General features: G+C 38.1%; 1 long non-coding RNA gene across 1 annotated transcript in view; it reads right to left on the reverse strand.

Moving 5' to 3' along the window:
- LOC117974357 (uncharacterized) overlaps positions 1 to 15,368 on the reverse strand; it is a 150,933-nt gene extending 135,565 nt beyond the window's left edge. The window contains exons 1-2 of the long non-coding RNA XR_010109011.1: positions 14,731 to 15,368; positions 5,482 to 5,606 (exon numbers count right to left, since the gene is read on the reverse strand). This is a non-coding gene — a long non-coding RNA (uncharacterized LOC117974357). The remainder of the gene's footprint in view (positions 1 to 5,481; positions 5,607 to 14,730) is intronic.
- Between the last annotated feature and the right edge of the window lie 3,355 nt (positions 15,369 to 18,723).

Genomic DNA, 18,723 nt, shown 5'->3' on the forward strand with positions numbered 1-18,723 from the left:
TCTCTAACAATTGGATTTCCTAATTATAAAGTGTAATAAGCTTGTTGCTCCTGGGACTGTGGTCAGAAGCCATACAGACATTCTCAAGGGATGATGCAGACGTAATTTGTACCCTGGGTGAAATAATCTTTCCAGCCTGAAAAAAGAATTGAAGTCTAAAGCATATTGACAAAATGAGTTTCCCTGATTTCTGGGTTCTAGAAAGAAATGGCAAACTCAGAATTTGAGGAAGTCCATACCAGACGATCATGAGAACATAACAAATAATTGGAAAAAAATGAGACCATATGCATAGATGGCTTATTATAATTTATTTTTAAAAATTTAGGCCAGGCATAGTGGCTTACACCTGTAATCCTAGCACTTTGGGAGACCAAGGCAGTTGGATCGCCTGAGCTCAGGAGTTTGAGACCAACTTGGCCAACATGGTGAAACCGCATCTCTACTAAAATAATAATAATAAAGAAATAGCCAGGTATGGTGGTACACACCTGTAGTCCCAGCTACTTGGGAGTCTGAGGCACAAGAATCGCTTGAACCTGGGAGGTGGAGGTTGCAGTGAGCCAAGATCAGGCCACTGCACTCCAGTCAGGGTGACAGAGCAAGACTCCGTATCTCCCCACCAAAAAAAAAAAAAAAATTATGCCCAGCTTTTAATTTGATGCTTATAACCTCTTGAGGAAATAAGAGCAATTTACATCAGCTTTATATATGCAGATAAAGAAGTACATCGGAAGAAACTGAAATTGGCTCAAGGTCATACAAGCAGGATGTCACTTAGCCTAAGTTAAAATCTTAAGCCTCATGTTTAGCAGTCTAGAACCCACCTATCACTCTTCTTTGCCCCGATTTTCTCTCTTGCTGGATCATATATGTATGTAGAAGTTGGTCTGGGCTCTTGGGACTCAGACAGACCATGTAGTGCTTAATTCAAATTTTCATGGTAGCCATGGTAGGTGACAGACATTTCAGGACCCCTTTATAAGAAATAAAATGTTCCAAAGACCATAATCTGGAGTTTATTTAAGTTCTTAGAACTTACATGCATTGGTCTTTGTGACAGCAAGCAATAAGGGGTTAAAGATGGAGCAGGAGGGAGGATAATTGACATGTGGGCTTATTGGTCTTTCCCCAGGCCATCTGGGAGCTTAAATAGCCAACAGTTAATTAAAAATAAACTGACACTTTACTTTAAGGATAGTTTTAATAACCATTTATAAATGTTACATTAAAAATTCATACACTGTTATCAACTCCTGCTAAGGATTCACAGCACAATGAAGGTGTTATGAATGTTTTATAGGTACTGGGGAGAAGGCTTTTTTTTTTTTTGTAGAGATATTTTCAGAAGACTATTTGTCTTTTCTGGGCCACATCATAAGTACTTAAGACAACAGCGGCTTATGGAGTGAAAACAGCTCCCAAATTTCAGGTTGTGATCTTGCCCTCTCACGTGTTACTGGCCATAGTTCTTGCCTTAAGCATAGTGTGTTCCTCGCAGAGTGTTTGTTCCAAGTAGTAGATGAAATAGAGAAGATAAATAGGGCAGCATAAAATGGTATAAGTGAATCCACTACCTAAAAAGATTTTGCATGATGCTGATAAATATAATAAGCAGAAACTTAAAGTAGGATGTAAGAGTTAACTAGGTAGTTGTTATAGCTGGTGACCCATGCATTCTGCGAAACAACAGTATCTGTTCTGCTTTTGGACATCTGTGGCACCATGAAGCACTAGATTCTTATCTGCCCTGTTTTTCACATCCTGTGAACTTGTGAACTATCACAATTTGCCATAGACATATTTTTTGACCGTAGGTTTGGGTACACATGGGTTCTATCAGCAAATGGCAACTGAACAGAATTTCAGCTCAGAGTTAAGAACAAGTCTCTTCCTCCAGCTGCTGCCTTTTTTCTTCCAGGCAGGAACCATGAAGCTGTATATATTGCAAAGATTGCAAAAGAGAACTTAAAATTGACTGCTTCACAGTTGACAATTGGAAAGGAAATTTCCTTGTTCAAGAACCAAGAATTATAAGCTGTACCTTTTAACAGCTTAGGGTCTGTGACTTTGAACAAATGCACGCTTGTATTGTAAAGCCCTGGACAATCGCCTCCAGTGATGGCCCAGCTTCCAAGGTAAAGCAAAAGGAACAGAAATATAAGTCAGTGGTACTTTTGCTTTTATTTATCTATTTTCCTTATAGTTCTATAAGTACAGATCAGTATTGTTTGAACTTCTACACTCATTGATAAGAAGCTTCTGGACTGTGGAATGAATCTAGCTCTTGATGTCATTCGGAATGATTAAAATGTCAGTAGGAACCTATGATGACAGAAACGTAACGCAAGCTTTATTAGTAATAACCTAATAGGACTTAATATGAGAAATGCTTTTAGATGAGCATCAGTTTATATTTTAGGCACCATTGGTTTCTCAGTGTCTTTCTCACATATTTCATTGAGACTCATTATGTCCCTCCCTTTGTAATCATTCTATTGTCTGAATGGAGTTTGTATGTGTTACATCTATTTCTATTTATTTATTTAGATGGAGTCTTGCTCTGTTGCCCAGGCCAGAGTGCAGTGGCACGATCTCTGCTCACTGCAACCTCCGCCTCCTGGGTTCAAGCGATTCTCCTGCCTCAGCCTCCCGAGTAGCTGGGACTACAGGCATCCACCACCATGCCTGGCTAATTTTTGTATTTTTAGTAGAGGCCAGGTTTAACCATGTTGGCCAGACTGGTCTTGAACTCCTGACCTCAAATAATCCACCCACCTTGGCCTCCCAAAATGCTGGGATTACAGGTGTGAGCCACCGTGTCTGGCCTATTTTTTTTTATTAATCATGGCCTAGAAATAAAATATCACAATTATTATCACATATTATAGGACCTGTATGCATCTGTGCACCTTGATTTTTCTATAATTATTTTGTTTTTGGAGTTCTAAAACAAGCATTACTAATCTTTTGAAATTTCAAAATTATATCAAAGTTGATTAAATCAAAGTCTTACACTTTAACTTCCTCCAGTAGAGACAGAAAGACTCAGACGAAGAGAGAGCAAAATGGATAGAAAGGAAACCAGTATGAGAGCAACAGTGAGAGAGACAGAGAAAATAATGACACAAGAACAAGAGAGAGAACAAGGGAATGTGTAGGGAGGAGAGAAGGCATAGGGAAGAGACAAAGTGAGGGAGAGAAGAAGAAAAGGAGATGCAAGGAAATGTTACATTTCTGGAGCCAGTTAAAATAATGCATAGTTATCATAGGGTCTCTATTAAAAGTTATTATAAGCTCAGCTCTGGAAGCCATTAGGTGGGTGTCTTAACAGTTGAAAGAGTCCAGGACTTCAACTTATTGTGCTGATACTACCACAGTCCCCACTTTCCTGCTTCAGTTTCCTCCTTTATAATATTGGGAAAAGTATAAAACCTTCCAAAAAAAATAAGATAATAGCTTATTCCTACTATATTAGGAATTGCTGTGAGAATTCCTATTGCTGTGAGAATCCAAAGAGATAATGAATATAATTTAATGTAGTACTTTCCAACCATATATCTTCATACAAAAGATATCGCCATCCTTCTAAAGATACATTTTGGGGGCAACAAAATTGTATGTGGTAAAACAAAAACAATGAACAATAGACAGCCGGATTCTTCCTTCACAGTGAATTCATTCTCTTCCCTTTTCCCACCTTCCTTCTGAGGTTTTTGCCTATAAACCTGGTTTTCCCATTGCCATCCATGGGCTGCCACTTTGTTCTTTACAAATCTATATCTGGAAGGCCAACTTCACTAACATGTGCACAAGAGGGATTACTGCTGCTCTGGCTTCAAAAAGTTTGTTTTGTTTGTTTCATCCTTTCATTCAAACGGGCTGGATCAGACTCCCACTGCTCCTCAGTCTTATCAGCTACTATGTCTGTCATGGATTTTCAGCAATACAGAGAAAAAAAAAAGCACTTACTGTTGACTGCATTCTTACTATCCTCATCACATATACAGACAGATTGTCTTTCTAGTGAACTGTCTAAGCTCCTTCCCACTTGTACTTTCTCACATTTTGACCTATGGAAGTATACCATATGGCTGCATCTCTCTGTGCATTTAAAGATAATAATTAGCCTTTAGCATTCAGAGTGTTAAATCTTTATAATTCATTACCCTTTATATAAATGGAAAGATTACTGTACTTGGGTTGGGGATGGAAGCCTGGAATTTTTCTTGTTCCTGCCAGTAACTGGCTGCTATCTGTGTGGCACCGGGGTAATCACTTGCTACAGTTTCCTCTGTTTTCCATATATGAAGTTAAAAGAGGAACTCAGTGGTGGCAAATGGTAGCTACCTCCAAGGCTACAAAAGCCAAACTAATATTAGAATTGTATATATTCACTAACTCTATAGAGCTCCAGCCTGAGAATTTAAGAAGTATTGATGGAAGAAGTAGTCTTTGATCTAGATCTTGAAGGTTAAGAGTCAGGTAGGTGAAGATGGATGTACGGCATTCCAGAAGAGTTCTAGAAATATGTTAGAGCAGCAAACTCATTCATTTATTCACCTATCCAACATCTACTAATTGAATGTCTAGTCTGTGACAGTCACTGCTCTAGGAGCTAAGAATAGCAGTGAACAGCACAGACAAAAGTAATCTTTCTCTCATGGAGCTTGCATTCTAGATAGGACAGAACTAGCAATTGCACTTATCTGGATCAGAAAATGCAATAAAGGCAACAATGATAATTGTGTTGAATTATACTGGAGTTCAACAATGAAGAGCCTTTACTTCCAGCCTAAGTTTGTGTTTCATGGTAACTGCTATGGTTGTAATGCCCCCTCTAAAACTCCTGTTGAAATTTAATTTCCATTGTAACAGTGTTGAGAATCCAGACCTATAAGAGGTGCTTAGGTCCATGAATGGATTAATGCTGTTACTTCAGGAGTGGGTTATTGATAAAAAAGGAGGAATTTGGCCCAATTTCCTCTCTTTTTCTATCATATGATGTACTTCCACCATGTTACAATGCAGCAAGAAGGCCTTCACTAGATGGACTTCCTGAATCTTGGACTTCCCAGCCTCCAGAACCATGATTTAAATCAATTCCTTTGCTTTGTACAGTGTCCAGACTATGGTATTCTGCTACAGCAGCAGAAAATGGACTAAGACAGTAATACATTAGTGCTTACTCTCAAAACTTGCTAATGGTCATGGAGAATGATAGAGACTTTTCGGGAAGAACAGGCCTCATGGTGATACAACCTTGACAGTGATTACAGACAATAGAGCTATAAAAGTGGGAGGGGAAAAGAAAGTGTTGCATTCATAATGAAAAGAACTTGGACTTTGAAATCGATCCATACATACTAGTCATAAGACGTCGTTATTTAATCTCTCTGAGTGTTGATTTCTTTATTTATAAAATAAAGCCCACTTTATATTCTTATTGTAAGGATTAATTTAAAGAATCAATTTACTCACCTAACACAGTGTCCAGTACTTAGTAGCGCAGTAGATGGTAATAAACTATTTTAGTTTCACTCTCTTCCAAGTGGGTGACAACTTGGCTGAGAACTAGCCAGAGGAGAGAAACTTGACAGGTGTTGCTGAAGAAGCAAATGAACAAAAAATTATACTGAGAAACAAGAGTTCTCCTCCCTAAGCAGAAAAGTCTTGGGGGTTATACATTGCTTTGCTGGAGGGAAGACATTAGGAAAAAAGTCATTTGCTGAAATATGAAAAACAAAAAGATTTGGGCTGGGCGTGTTGGCTTATGCCTGTAATCCCATCAGTTTGGAAGGCTAAGGCAGGTGGATCAGGAGGTTAGGAGTTCGAGACCAGCCTGGCCAACATGGTGAAACCCCATCTCTACTAAAAATACAAAAATTAGCGGGATGCAGAGCGGGCACCTGTAATCCCAGCTACTCGGGAGGCTGAGGCAGGAGAATTGCTTGAACCAGGGAGGTGGAGGTTGCAGTGAGCCAAGATCATGCCACTGCACTCGAGCCTGGGTGACAGAGCAAGACTCCATCTCAAAAAGAAAAAAAAAAAAAAGAAAAAAGAAAAAAAAGAAAAATTGTATCACACTATGTCTGGTTAAATGTTTCCATTGTGAGTTATGAAAATCACATTCTATTTATAAATAGCAGTGTTCATGAACATGATTCCATCCACAGTAAAAACCTTTGACATATAGGACACATTGTAGAGTCTTTCTTACAAATTAAAATACAAAGAACTAAAGAATAGATTCAAAGCCCAGACCATGGCCATTCAATGAGAGTGGTGAGCCCAAGAATGTAAATTTTCTAATTTTGATTTCAAAACTCCTTCTACTAAATCTATCCTTATTTTTATTGAAAAGTGCTGTCCAATGAAAAATAAAAGTCCTTAATCCTATTTCATTAAAACATACTCTTTGGTGGAAAAGATATATCATCAAAAAGAAGCTACAGATAATGGGTTCATAGATGCAATGAGCTGGAAAATTTCAAAAGTCTAGTTTCATATTCTAGCTGTGAGTTTTACTAGTTGTATAAAATAAATAGGAATCTCATGTATTTGCATTTGTAGATACGATAATCTTTGAAATTATTTAGCTTTATGCCTGGCTAGTTAAGTATCTATAAAGCAAAGGTATAAATAACTGTGTGGAAATTTTATCCAATGAGCTATGCAATGCATTACTCCTCTCCAACTGCCAAAGCCAGACAGCCAGCATTGGCTTGGCCAAACCAATGCTAAATAGCTCATTTTTTTCATGACAGCTTGATCAATTTCTGGAAAGTACTGATGGTCTTTTTACATTGAGTTAAAATGTGCTAGTGGTCATTGTTCTTTGGAAAATAGACTCCAGATTCTAATTCTACATACAATGTCTTCTTCACATTTCAGTTCTTAATATGTCTGAAATATGCATTATAACCTACCTAAGCCTCCTTTTCTCAAGCTTAACATTCCAGTGTTCCTCAGATAGTTTACATATTATATTAGAACACAATTTTGAAACTGTTATCCAGCTCTGTGGCTCATGATTAGTACAATGAACTCTTCCACAAACTGAGTTTTTAAGAAATCTGTTTAATTCTAGCTAATTTCATGTGCCAGTAGCAACATAAACAGTTTACTTGTAGACACGTTTCTTCACTTCTTAAATATGACCTACTTCTTCGTATTCTAACCTCTGTACTTTCTTCTCTTCCTTCCCCCATCCCCCCTTAATCGTAGGTACCCTGAGCGTCTTCAGGTTACACTTTTTTTCCTTAAGCCATTTTGTGCATGCAGTTGTAAGGACTTACTGTGTGTAACTTCATTAGTTGGCCCTTTAACTTTCAAACATTTCATCCTTTCAGAGTTGTATCAATGGGTGCAAAGGTCATATCTCTAATTTTTATCCTTGCTGCAAGTTTGAGTTTGAATCAGCCTTTGCCACTCAAGAGCCTTCTCAATTGTACTCTTTACTGGTTGGTATTGAGAAGTAACTTTCTTTTCTAACTCTTACAGTCCCTGGATTGATTAATTCTCTCTATTCCCTTACATTTCAATTTACAAGCTGGCTAATACATTTCTGAGATCACCTCTTTATTAGTGCATTGCCAGACAGAACCAGAAGGACTAAATTCCCTTTCATGCCATTTCTTCTACAGCCACAAGTTCACAAGCTATGTAATTTTCTTCCCAACTTACCATAGATAATTTTTTTTTTTTTTACCAATTTTGCTGTTTCTCTGCAAAATAGAAAATATGATCTTCCCAACTTCTGATCAGTTTGTTTACCACCTGTCAGCCAATCATTAATGGGATGGCACATATATGAGGGACTTTTTGCAGCAGCCCAGTTTCTAAGTGTCCCACTACATCAGTCAGGGTAGGGAAGGCTTCAGTAGTAAACAATATAAAACTCTCGGTCAGTTAAGACAAATAACAATGTTTACTCGTGTTCTGTGCCCAGCTCACATCAGCTGAGGGCTCAGCTCCGGGTCATCCTCACTCTGAGATCCAGCTTAATGGAAGGACTGCCACCTGGATTTTTGCCAGGCATGTGACAGGGCTCTAAAAGCTTCTGGTTAGAAGTTATATAAGTCACTTGCCACCCAATTCCATTGTCCAAACCAAGTCAGATGAACACAGCCAACTTCAGTGTTGGGTAGCAGCCAAACAAGCATAGTGTAAATCTATGGAAAATAGATTCTAGAGAGGCAAGAAAGGAAGAATAGCAATCAAGAGAGTTTTTTGTTATGGAAGCCAAGGGGTAAAAATGTTTTATAGGGAGGAATGTTATTGACAACATGTTAGTGAGAAGTAAGATGAGAACATATAGAGACTTACACTATAAAAATACTTATAGTATTACTCATTCCAATTAGTAATATTTGGGATTACTCTAAAAACTCTAAAACATTGAGATGCAGAGATGTGATCTCACCCTGACTAAGACAAGTGCAATTTTTCTTAAATTGCTCCAAAGTTTGCCTATATCAAAGATGAATTCTCCTACAAACTCAGAACTCCAATGTGTAAAATTCTCTCTCAGTTTTCAAATAAAATAGGGTCCTACTGACACATCAGCAGGGAATCACACATTTTATATTTGGAGCTTCTCACTTCCTCCTGAACTACGTAAGAAATTCTGGAGGCAACACAGCCCCAAAGGAGGTCTAGCTTCATTACCAGAAGTCAGGTAGGGCTGGTTACTATCATTACCATAGTTTTGTAAGAATAAAGAAAATCAGCTCCACCTATGATGTCAATCACCTGCTGATCCAGGTGCCTCGGTAGGTTCTCGGGCCTTTAAGGAAAGCTCATTCCACTCTCTGAGTGCAAAAACTAGCCATAGATATCCCTTGCTTGAGTTCTTAGACTTGTCCACCTTGGTATTTGCTTCTTGCATTCTCAAATGTGGCTATGCCTCAGAAAGCTGGACCTCTCAATAACAGTAAGCTGTATTTGCTTAATGTTGTTGTCTCTCACAAACTAAGGACTATTGTCTCCTTTTTCCCAGTGGTCCACACCTCCAAGATTTTAGCAATATTGCTTTTCCAAGTCTTGAAATCCAGAGTCTAATTTCAACACCTTTTTGAGATAATGGGACTCCACACACACCTGTCTTGGGGCTATTTACACACTTCTAAGATCTTCTATGTGAGGGGGAATGGGAGAATGCTGTTTTCATTAACTCAAAATGAATTTATTCTCCTAAATGTGACCATGTTGACTTTCAGTCACAGCTCTCTCCTGGATAAATCAAAACAAAACAAAAACAAATCAATGAACAAGCAAAACCTACATAAGCCTGCTCTCCTGCAGAGCCTCCCCCCAACTATTCAATGATTCTCTATTAGTGACCATTATATATTTTGTAATTAATGTTTTCAAAATGCAATAATTTTAGTAAAGGAAAAACATGAGTTTAAATGTCAAGATGCACCTGGCAATCAATGCTTGTTGAATGAATGAATGAATACTATGTATCCACTATTTTATGCTGTTTATAGTTCTAAACGATGTCATCAATGTACCAATAACGTGGAAAATTACTTGAATTACTTGAGAGCATTACAGCAGCTGCCACATCAGCAATTATTTTGCCAGTTGTTCAGAGGTTGTGAAAATTAACACAAGCTGGCAGAAACACTGACAATATATCTGGGAGCCATTTTTTTTTTTTTTTTGCCTGTAATAAAGGTGATTTCTTTAGATAAAACACCATCTGCAAGATCATAGAGAATGAAAGGCACAGTGAACAGAGATCCGCATCAAACAAATTCTAAGAACATAAAGCTCCATAGAAGAACTCACTTAACACCATGAGCAACTAAACAGACTGTGGCTAAGCTCTGATATCACATAGGCAATATGATTTGCTTACCTTTGAGGTTGGAGCACATAAATGCTAAGGTGGTTTAAAAGAAAACTCTTAAGGAGGTGCTGCCTGTGCCAATGAGTCGGTGTTCTCAGTGAATTCATCAGAATCAAACAGGTGGTGAGAATCTACCGTGGTTCAGGCACTGAGCTAGGTCCTAGTCACAAAGAAGTGAACAGACATGCCTCTGCCCTCTTGAAACTCACAGCCCTGTTTTTAGTACATACTTCATAAGGATTTCATTGAGAAAAGCAAGAGAAAGAGAAAGAAAAGCCAGAATTATTTTGAATAGTCTGTAAAGACTGTACTCTTAACTCCAAAAGTTGAGGTCAGATGTTTCAACATATTTATCAACACCCAACTCATTTCCCTCATTCATGTCCTTCCTTTCCCCTTGCACAGGGGCAAACAAACCTCCACACACTCACTTTTTGGCCTGTGTGGTCCCCTTTTTCCTCGTCCCTTCCTAAATTTGTTAGTCTGAGCTAACTCACCCATGTCTCCCCTGCAGCACTTTTAATCTATTCTCCATAACTCTGAGGTAAGGGTCATTTATATATATTTTTCAAACAACAACAACAACAATATTTCAGAGAAAATGAAAACCAGCACTTAGTGGTCAAAAAAACCCATTAGGGCAAATTCAGAGTTCTGTCTCCCTCCACTGTTCAGCCTGGGGAGCAGCAAGCCACTTCCCGACTCAGGTGCACCCTGAGACCCAGCTGTATTGACTTACACCTGAATGCCTCTTCAAATAGGGGCAAAACGTCGAAGAGTGTGTCAGTGGGAGAATCAAACACTGCTGCTGAGACTGTCACTCTGCTACCCCTAACACTGCTGTTACTGATGCAAAATTCAATTCCAGAATGTTGACAAGTTGTATTATAAGTTCACAAATACCCTAAGCCTTTAACCTAACCCTTCCCTGTGGTCACGATCTCAGAATTCATCTAAGAGGATGAATGGCCAAGTGATGGGGAGGAAGGCTCAAGGCTGGTAAGCAGAAGCACAGGGCCATGGTGCAGATGCTGACATTTTCTTATTGCGGGACTTACCTGCTTTTCAAGGAAGTCACATACACTGTCTAGATCTCTGTCTTCATCAGCAAAAGGAGAAGATAATGTGTAAATAAGAATATGAAATGAATGGAATGATAAAGTTTTGAAATTGGAAGTGACTTTAAATTTGATTTGCTCTAACTTCCTCACCATCCTTGAAGCAAACTAAAGCAAAGGAGTTCTCAAACCTGCAACTTAGTAGAATCACCTGGGAACGTTTTTAAAGTGTCAATGCCTAAGCCCAGCTTACAGCAATTTCTTATTTAAATAGTCTGGGTTAAGGCTCAATATTAGTACTTTTTAAAAGCTCTCTGTGGGATTCTAATATGAAACCAAATTTAAAACAATACCTATGTGGGCACACACACACAGGCCTATAGAGAAGAAAATGCTGCCCAATATCCATGGAAGGACCTGCTGGAGGACAGAATCAGGATATAAATGCCTATCTTATATATTCTAATACAGTGCTGTTTCTGTAACCTCAATGGGGAAATCACCCACTCTACTCCCTCCAGCTGGGTGCAATTTTTCTCTTTATGATGCCACCAGAATACTTATCGCCTCTTATAAAAGTGATTGATTTACATCCATTACATAGATTTTATAAGACTAGAAACTTCATAAGAATAGAGACCACAGTGTCATTTCTGTATATTCTGTAGTGTCAGTCACTGTGCTAAAGTGCTCTGCACAAAGGAATGTAAGCTGAATGCTATGAGTCATCTACTGGCACCTCACTTCCCATTGCCTACCTCCTTTATCCCAAGCCTTCATTTTTCAGGACTAATCCATCCAAATTCCTTTTCTTTTCTCATTGCTTCAATTATTCAGGTTCTCTGTCACATCTCTGCTGAATATTGCTCTTTTATTTTCTTTCTCTTATTCAAAGCACTCTAACCCTTTCAACATACCTTCACATGACCAGCTACAATACGTAAAATAATTAGTGACTCTTCAGTATCTTGGGATTAGTTTCACTCTTCACATACTATTCTTGGGATTATGATTAAGGGGCCATGAATGAATAAGCTGTTTCCTCTAAGGATGAAACGAAATTCCCTTGGGTCAGTCCCAAAGCTGTTGTATATTTGAACATTTGCTTGTATTCCATCCTCCAATTATGCTTTGCTCTTTGTTACGGATATTTCCTACCTTGATGGAGGCCACTACAACACTAGCTCGCTCTCTCTCTTTCTCAGACACATCTACACATATCTCCATCTTGCAATGCACTGATTTTAATTATTTTCATTCTTATTTATCCAGTGCCATCTTCTGTTTTTTATTAATATGACTCTTGTCTATATTTCTAGGGGCAAGTACAATTCTAGCTCTTTGTCTTTTACAAAGTCTCTCTGACCGCCTAGCCACTGTTTTTTTTTTTTTTAACTTTTATTTTAAGTTCAAGGATACAAGTGCAGATTTGTTACATAGATCTACTTGTGTCAGGGAGGTTGGTTATACGGATTATTTCATTACCCAGGTATTAAACCTAGTACTCATTAGTTATTGTTCCTGATTCTCTCCCTCCTACCTCACCAGCTTCTGTTATTTTTTGACTTTTTTATAATAGCCATTCTGATTTCTGTGAGATGGTAACTCATTGTTGTTTGATTTGCATTTCTCTAATGATCAGTGATGTTTGCATTTCTCTAATGATCAGTGATGTCGAGCTTTTTTAAAATATGATTGCTGGCTGCAATATGTCTTCTTTTGAAAAGTGTCTGTTCATGTCCTTTGCCTGCTTTTAAATAGGTTTTTTTCTTGTAAATTTGTATAAGTTCCTTATAGAGGCTGGGGAACAAAGAAGACAGTAATGTAAATCCCTTAGTATAGGGTCTGGAACTAAAGTTCTTAGTAAATGGTAGATGTTATTACCACTAAATAGAACACTCCTGGCTCTGCTCTGCTCTTTACTTTCTGTGTGATCTTGAGTAGAGCACCCACTATCCCTACACCTACAGGCTCCACACAAGATGGATTTGGACAATCAGCAGTCCTTATGTGATGGTAGCCTCCCAGTGGAACCTTTTCAAATGCATGAGAGAGGGATTTGTTGTTGTTGTTGTTGTTTGTTTGTTTTGTTTTGTTTTAATGTGGAGAGGCATTTCTGATTGCCTTAATGACAGGAGTGCCTTTGGCCTTGAGTAGGGGAAAGGCAAAGAGGCAACATATTAAGCCCTTTCTAGCCCTGTACAACTCTTGCCCAAAAACAAAAGCACTCTCATTATGAAATACTGTACTAAATATTTCTAAGGTCCTTTCAAGTTTTAAAATATCGCAGTACTAATATTAGACTTTTTGCTGAGATGTGACTGCCTGCCAAAGGGTTTTTTTATTTATTTATTTTTTCGAGATGGAGTCTCACTCTGCCACCCAGGCTGGAGTGTAGTGGCATGATCTCGGCTCAGTGCAACCTCCGCCTCCCAGGTTCAAGTAATTCTCCTGCCTCAGCCTCCGAAGTAGCTGGGATTACAGGCACCCGCCACCATGCCTGGCTAATTTTTGTATTTTTAGTAGAGACAGGGTTTCACTATGTTGGCCAGGCTGCTCTTGAACTCCTGACATCAAGTGATCTGCCTGCCTCAGCCTCCCAAAGTACTGGGATTATAGGCATGAGTCACCACGCCCAGCCTGACAAGGTTTTAACCTTTATCACTTATTAAAAATTTAGCTCAGCAATACTCATCAACTACCCAGTACTTAAAACACAGGGTTATGTATTTATAATTAATATGGATTAGATATTATTTTCTGTGCAGTTTGGAAGACAAGTCAATTTGGAGCCTCACACAGCTGCTCAATAATGCAAACGATGCCTATTTAAATTAGCATATTACAGTGCTTTAAAAGTGTGGGAAGCAGCTTGGCAGAGTTGGAAAAACACCGTCTGGAAGCAGAGAAACCCATTTTTTAATACTGGATCTGTCAATTATTAGCTCTGTGAATTGGGCATATATTTACTTTTGTGGCCCCCTTTTTCTTCAATTAGGGAAGGAGGCAAACAAGTCTGCTTCAAAGGCTGCTGTAAGAATTAGAGTGACTCTGTTTAGAAAGATTGGCATATTGGTGGCTCAATAAATGGCATTCATAATCATTTTTATTATTCTTTTTGTCATGAGGAAGATATTTATTGGTTCCTCCTACTGTACTAAAAGAGGAAATGCAATTTTGGATCTGGGCCTTGGAAGATAATTAAGTTTTGGTCCAGTGGATAAGTGGGCAAGTTTATGGTCACAGAATGCAATGGTCTTAATCTACCTTTTTGTTCTTTCCACAAATATGTATTGAGTTGCAATTACATACCAAGTACTGTTATAGGTCCTAAAGATAAAATGCAGATGGTATCTGCACTCATATAGCTAGCACCCTGGAGGGTATTGCACTGTGTCTGTTCAAGAAATAGTAACCACAAGGCCGGGTGCGTGGCTCATGCCTGTAATGCCAGCACTTTGGGAAGCCGAGGCGGGCGGATCACGAGGTCAGGAGTTAGAGACTAGCTTGGCCAACATGGCAAAACCCCGTCTCTATTAAAAATACAAAAATTAGCCGGGCGTGGTGGCAGGTGCCTGTAATCCCAGCTACTCGGGAGGCTGAGGCAGGAGAATCGCTTGAACCTGGGAGGCAGAGGCTGCAGTGAACCAAAATCATGCCATTGCACTCCAGCCTGGGTGACGAGCAAGACTCCATCTCAAAAAAAAAAAAAAAAAAAAAAAAAAGAAAAGAAAAAGAAAGAAGGAGTAACCACATGCTGCATTTTCTGCATTTTCAAAACTTGTTTTGACAACCGGGCACAGTAGCTCATACCTGTAGTTCCAGTAGTTTGGGAGACTGAGGCAGGAAGATCACTTGAGTCCAGAAGTTCAAGACCAGCCTGGGCAACATAGTAAGACCTCCATCTCTAAAAAAAAAAATACAAAAGTTGGCTAAGTATGGTGGTGTGTGCCAGTAGTCTCTGCTATTCAGGAGACTAGGGTGGGAGGATCGCTTGAGCCCAGGAGGTCAAATCTACAATGAGCCAAGATCAGTCTATTGCACTACAGCCTGGGCAACAGAGTGAGACCCTATTTCAAAAAAAAAAAAACAAACTTGTTTTTACAATTTTCAGGAATGCAATTGAGAAGAGCATCACACTGGACCTATAGCAATATTTCTACTTATCAGCTATATTGCTTATACAAAGAAATCATAAATCTTTCAAGTTTATTTTATCTAGGGGTTGCACCTTTTCTAACATAGTACACACACACACACGCACACACAGTTACCTCTGTGAGTCAATAGCATGAATATTAATGGGCATATTATTTACTCAGGCTAGCCTTAATTTTTCTCATAATTCAGTTTGATTTGTAAAGATCCTTGGTCTATTACTTGAAAATATGATTTGGCAGTAAAAATGTTTAGAGAAGGTAAGACTTTGCTTGGTCTTACAAACAAATTTGTCCTGGGCAGCTCTTTTTTTTAAAAAAAAAAACTTTATCACCTCTGAATTGATAACAAATATTATTGAGAGATATTTACATGCCTATTACTCTTATTTCAAGGCTTTCTTTGACTTATACTTACTGATCATTGTTTTGAACTCACAACTTGCAATATTACATTTCTCTTCCTGAAAAAGTGGGAAATGATTTTAAGTAATTTTTAAATCTATGGCTAGAACAAGCTGATCTTATTTTCAATTTAAGGATATCAAGACATATTGAAGCAATATTAAATGTTTGAATTACCCCAGTTAAATCTGCCATGTATCTCTGCCCCAGAATACCAGTGACCTTTGGCTGACACCTCAAAAATAGTTAAACATATCAATTTACATTATCCAAATAAGCTTTGGGTATCCATTACATCACATGTACTATAGTAGATACTGATGAATAAGATATTAAATTATGGCTCATGCCTCAAGGAGCTTATAGTCTAATAGAGAAAATAGTCATAAACATGTCAACAGGCTATTGTAACAAGTAGATATTAGAAGTATATCACAGAGGAGGGAATGATTATCTGGTTGGGCAAATGTCTGGGAAAAAATTGTAGGACCCAGGCAGACGATTTATTACAATGGAGTTGATACTAGTTAAACAAAATTCCCTCTACTTGGGGTTGAGAAAGAAACAGAGAACATTATCAACAACTGTAATAGGTCAGAGTTCTTGAACTTCCTTTTCCACTTCACTCTTCTTCCTGGAGTGACTGGCAGAGAGTTAATAAAGTATTACTTAACAGAACTTATGAGAGCACCTGCACTTTGAAAACAATGAGAGTTACCTAAAATAATAAATGCCTGCAAACACACATTGAATTCTACCTCTGAGGAGCCAGCAATGGAAACCCTATCCTTAGGCTAAATTGTCACTCCCCCACCACCATCTGGTAAGGTGACGATCAAAGTCAGTTTTCTTGCCATGTCCACTCACAAGCCTTGCTCGGCTAAACCCAGTTCGTGAAAGGACATTACTGAAAAACATACTGACATCATTGGTGTTGATAGTAGCACTCCATTACATTTTGGAATGTCCCATATTCTAATATTTAACTTGAACCAATGCCTTGCTTATTGGTTTATATGCTCTATCTTTTGTAACTGAGAGTGCTAAAGTATAGAGATAGTAAATAAGTAAATTTAGGCCATACAGCTAAAAGGGAAGTAATAAAAGCATGGTTTATATTCATTTGACTTAAGTGTTTTGTTTTGTTTTTAGGAAACTTTGTGAAGCTTATCTGTCTAAATATCGAACTGCCAAAACAGTATTCTAAATATCAATTGTGACTTAGGGCTATCATGATTTCTGGGCTAAAATTTACCTTTCTTCTCAAGCTATTGTTGTGCAAAGGATGATATCAAAACTATGTTCAGAAAAATCCTGTCTATCAGTCTAATAAACCCACTAGAATTGTATAATGTTATAATTAAAAATAATCATCCTCAAAGTTATATAACTCACTTCACCGACTACATCATGTGTTTTTAAGGTTAACATTCAACACATTCTTGGAGTCTTACTCAAGGTTATGTGAGATTGCCACCTAAGTAGCTATGAAGTTGCTGCTTTCTCACCCACACAAGAAAGCATATTGGAATTCACGTGAATGACAAAACAATGTATAAACTCTCATCTAAGCAATAGTAAAATGTAAATGTTTACAAACTTTTGTACCTCAATTATTATTGTTAGGACAATAATTGTAATACTCCTCACAACAGACCAAGACTCACCAGGTGCAACAATACTGCCATTTAGAAGATTGATTTATTCATTTATCACATGATATTTGTGTTTTTCTGCTTTGTTATGAAGTCATGTTTAAAATGGATCTTCAAATATTAACACAGTAACTTAATCCTTTGTTCCAATCTCTTTTGAAATTCATTTTTAAAAACTTATAGTAATTATTATAACAAAATGACTAGATAACATTGTTATGGTGTTTCATAATTTACCAAGTATTTTCTCACCCATTACACTTGATTTCCAATAATCCTGTGATATGTTCAGCAATTCCCATTTCACAGATAAAGAAGCTCAGATTTATAAAAGAGATGTAGGGAATATGAAAAACTGTGTTTACGGACAATATGATTATTCTAAGGTTAGTGTGCCTGTAAAATAAAGAGTTAGAAATGCTCAAATCCAGAGAGAATTACCTCAGCCACCAAATAAGGAAGAGTAGCATTAACCTGATATTCCTCATTCTGATTGGTTTGTTCTGCATCGATACAGTTAATTAATATACAACTCCAAATTAGCTTTTGCAGGCAGGGAAATGTCAGCGGGTTTCTTCTTGTCCTCAGGACATTAAATCATTATTACACATAATAGTTCCTAATTCACAGGTGGAAATATTAGCTCCCCAATGCATAAAAAATCATTTTGAGTCTGAAGGTCAACAGTTACATATCAGATTGTTTTGGTTTCCTGCTGGTCATTTTATAATAGTGTTTAATGGTTACCATAATATATTTCTTCCAAAGTGAATTATGATCTGGACCTCATCTCTTCATCATTAATTTAAAGATGACATAGCTAGGAGACCAGATTTCCAGCTGCATTTTCCTAACAGAGGAAAGGAAGCACGGAGAGGTTAAGTGACTCACCAAAGATCACACAGAAAAATTTGACTGCTTGGTGAAGCTTCCATATTGGTACGAGCTTGGGAAGAAGTTGATCAATCTATTTCTTCTTGCTTATCTAAGTTTTTTCCTCTCTGCCCTTATAATTCTTCACCCCATGACATTCAAGGGGACGGTGGCAAATGCATGGCTTTACCAGCAGCAAATACACTCTGTAAATAAGACTGCAATTACTGACGGAGAAGACTGAGACTCACTATTGCAGTGTCTTATCTGCTGGGTAGGCAATTCATTAAAACAGATATCTAGTGTTTTAATCACTCTGCCAAACCACCATCTGTTTCTATCCCAGCCTCCTCCCAACCCTAAACATCCCCCTATACCTCCTGCCACAGTCCCAATCAGGCTTTGGTATAGGAATAGACAGCTTGTGAGTGGAAAGTCGGAGGCCTGTGCAATAATTCATCTTTTGGGCATGACAGAACAAGCTGTTAGATGCTGTGAATATGCATAGCAGGTCTTGCTGGGCAAAATCCTGGATCGGAGAAGAGGATGGCTCCCACTTGGTGGAAACAAATCCTTCCTCTTATCTCTCCATCCCTCACTCAAAATAGTTACCAATCCTTTGAAAGTCTGAGAAATATTTCAGAGGCCAAGAACAAGCCTACTGAATGAAGGGATCTGGATTCCAATACTTAGTAGAGGAATTAAGATCAAAGGTG

The sequence above is a fragment of the Pan paniscus genome, chromosome 11, assembly GCF_029289425.2.
Source record: "Pan paniscus chromosome 11, NHGRI_mPanPan1-v2.0_pri, whole genome shotgun sequence".
Taxonomy (NCBI): domain Eukaryota; kingdom Metazoa; phylum Chordata; class Mammalia; order Primates; family Hominidae; genus Pan; species Pan paniscus.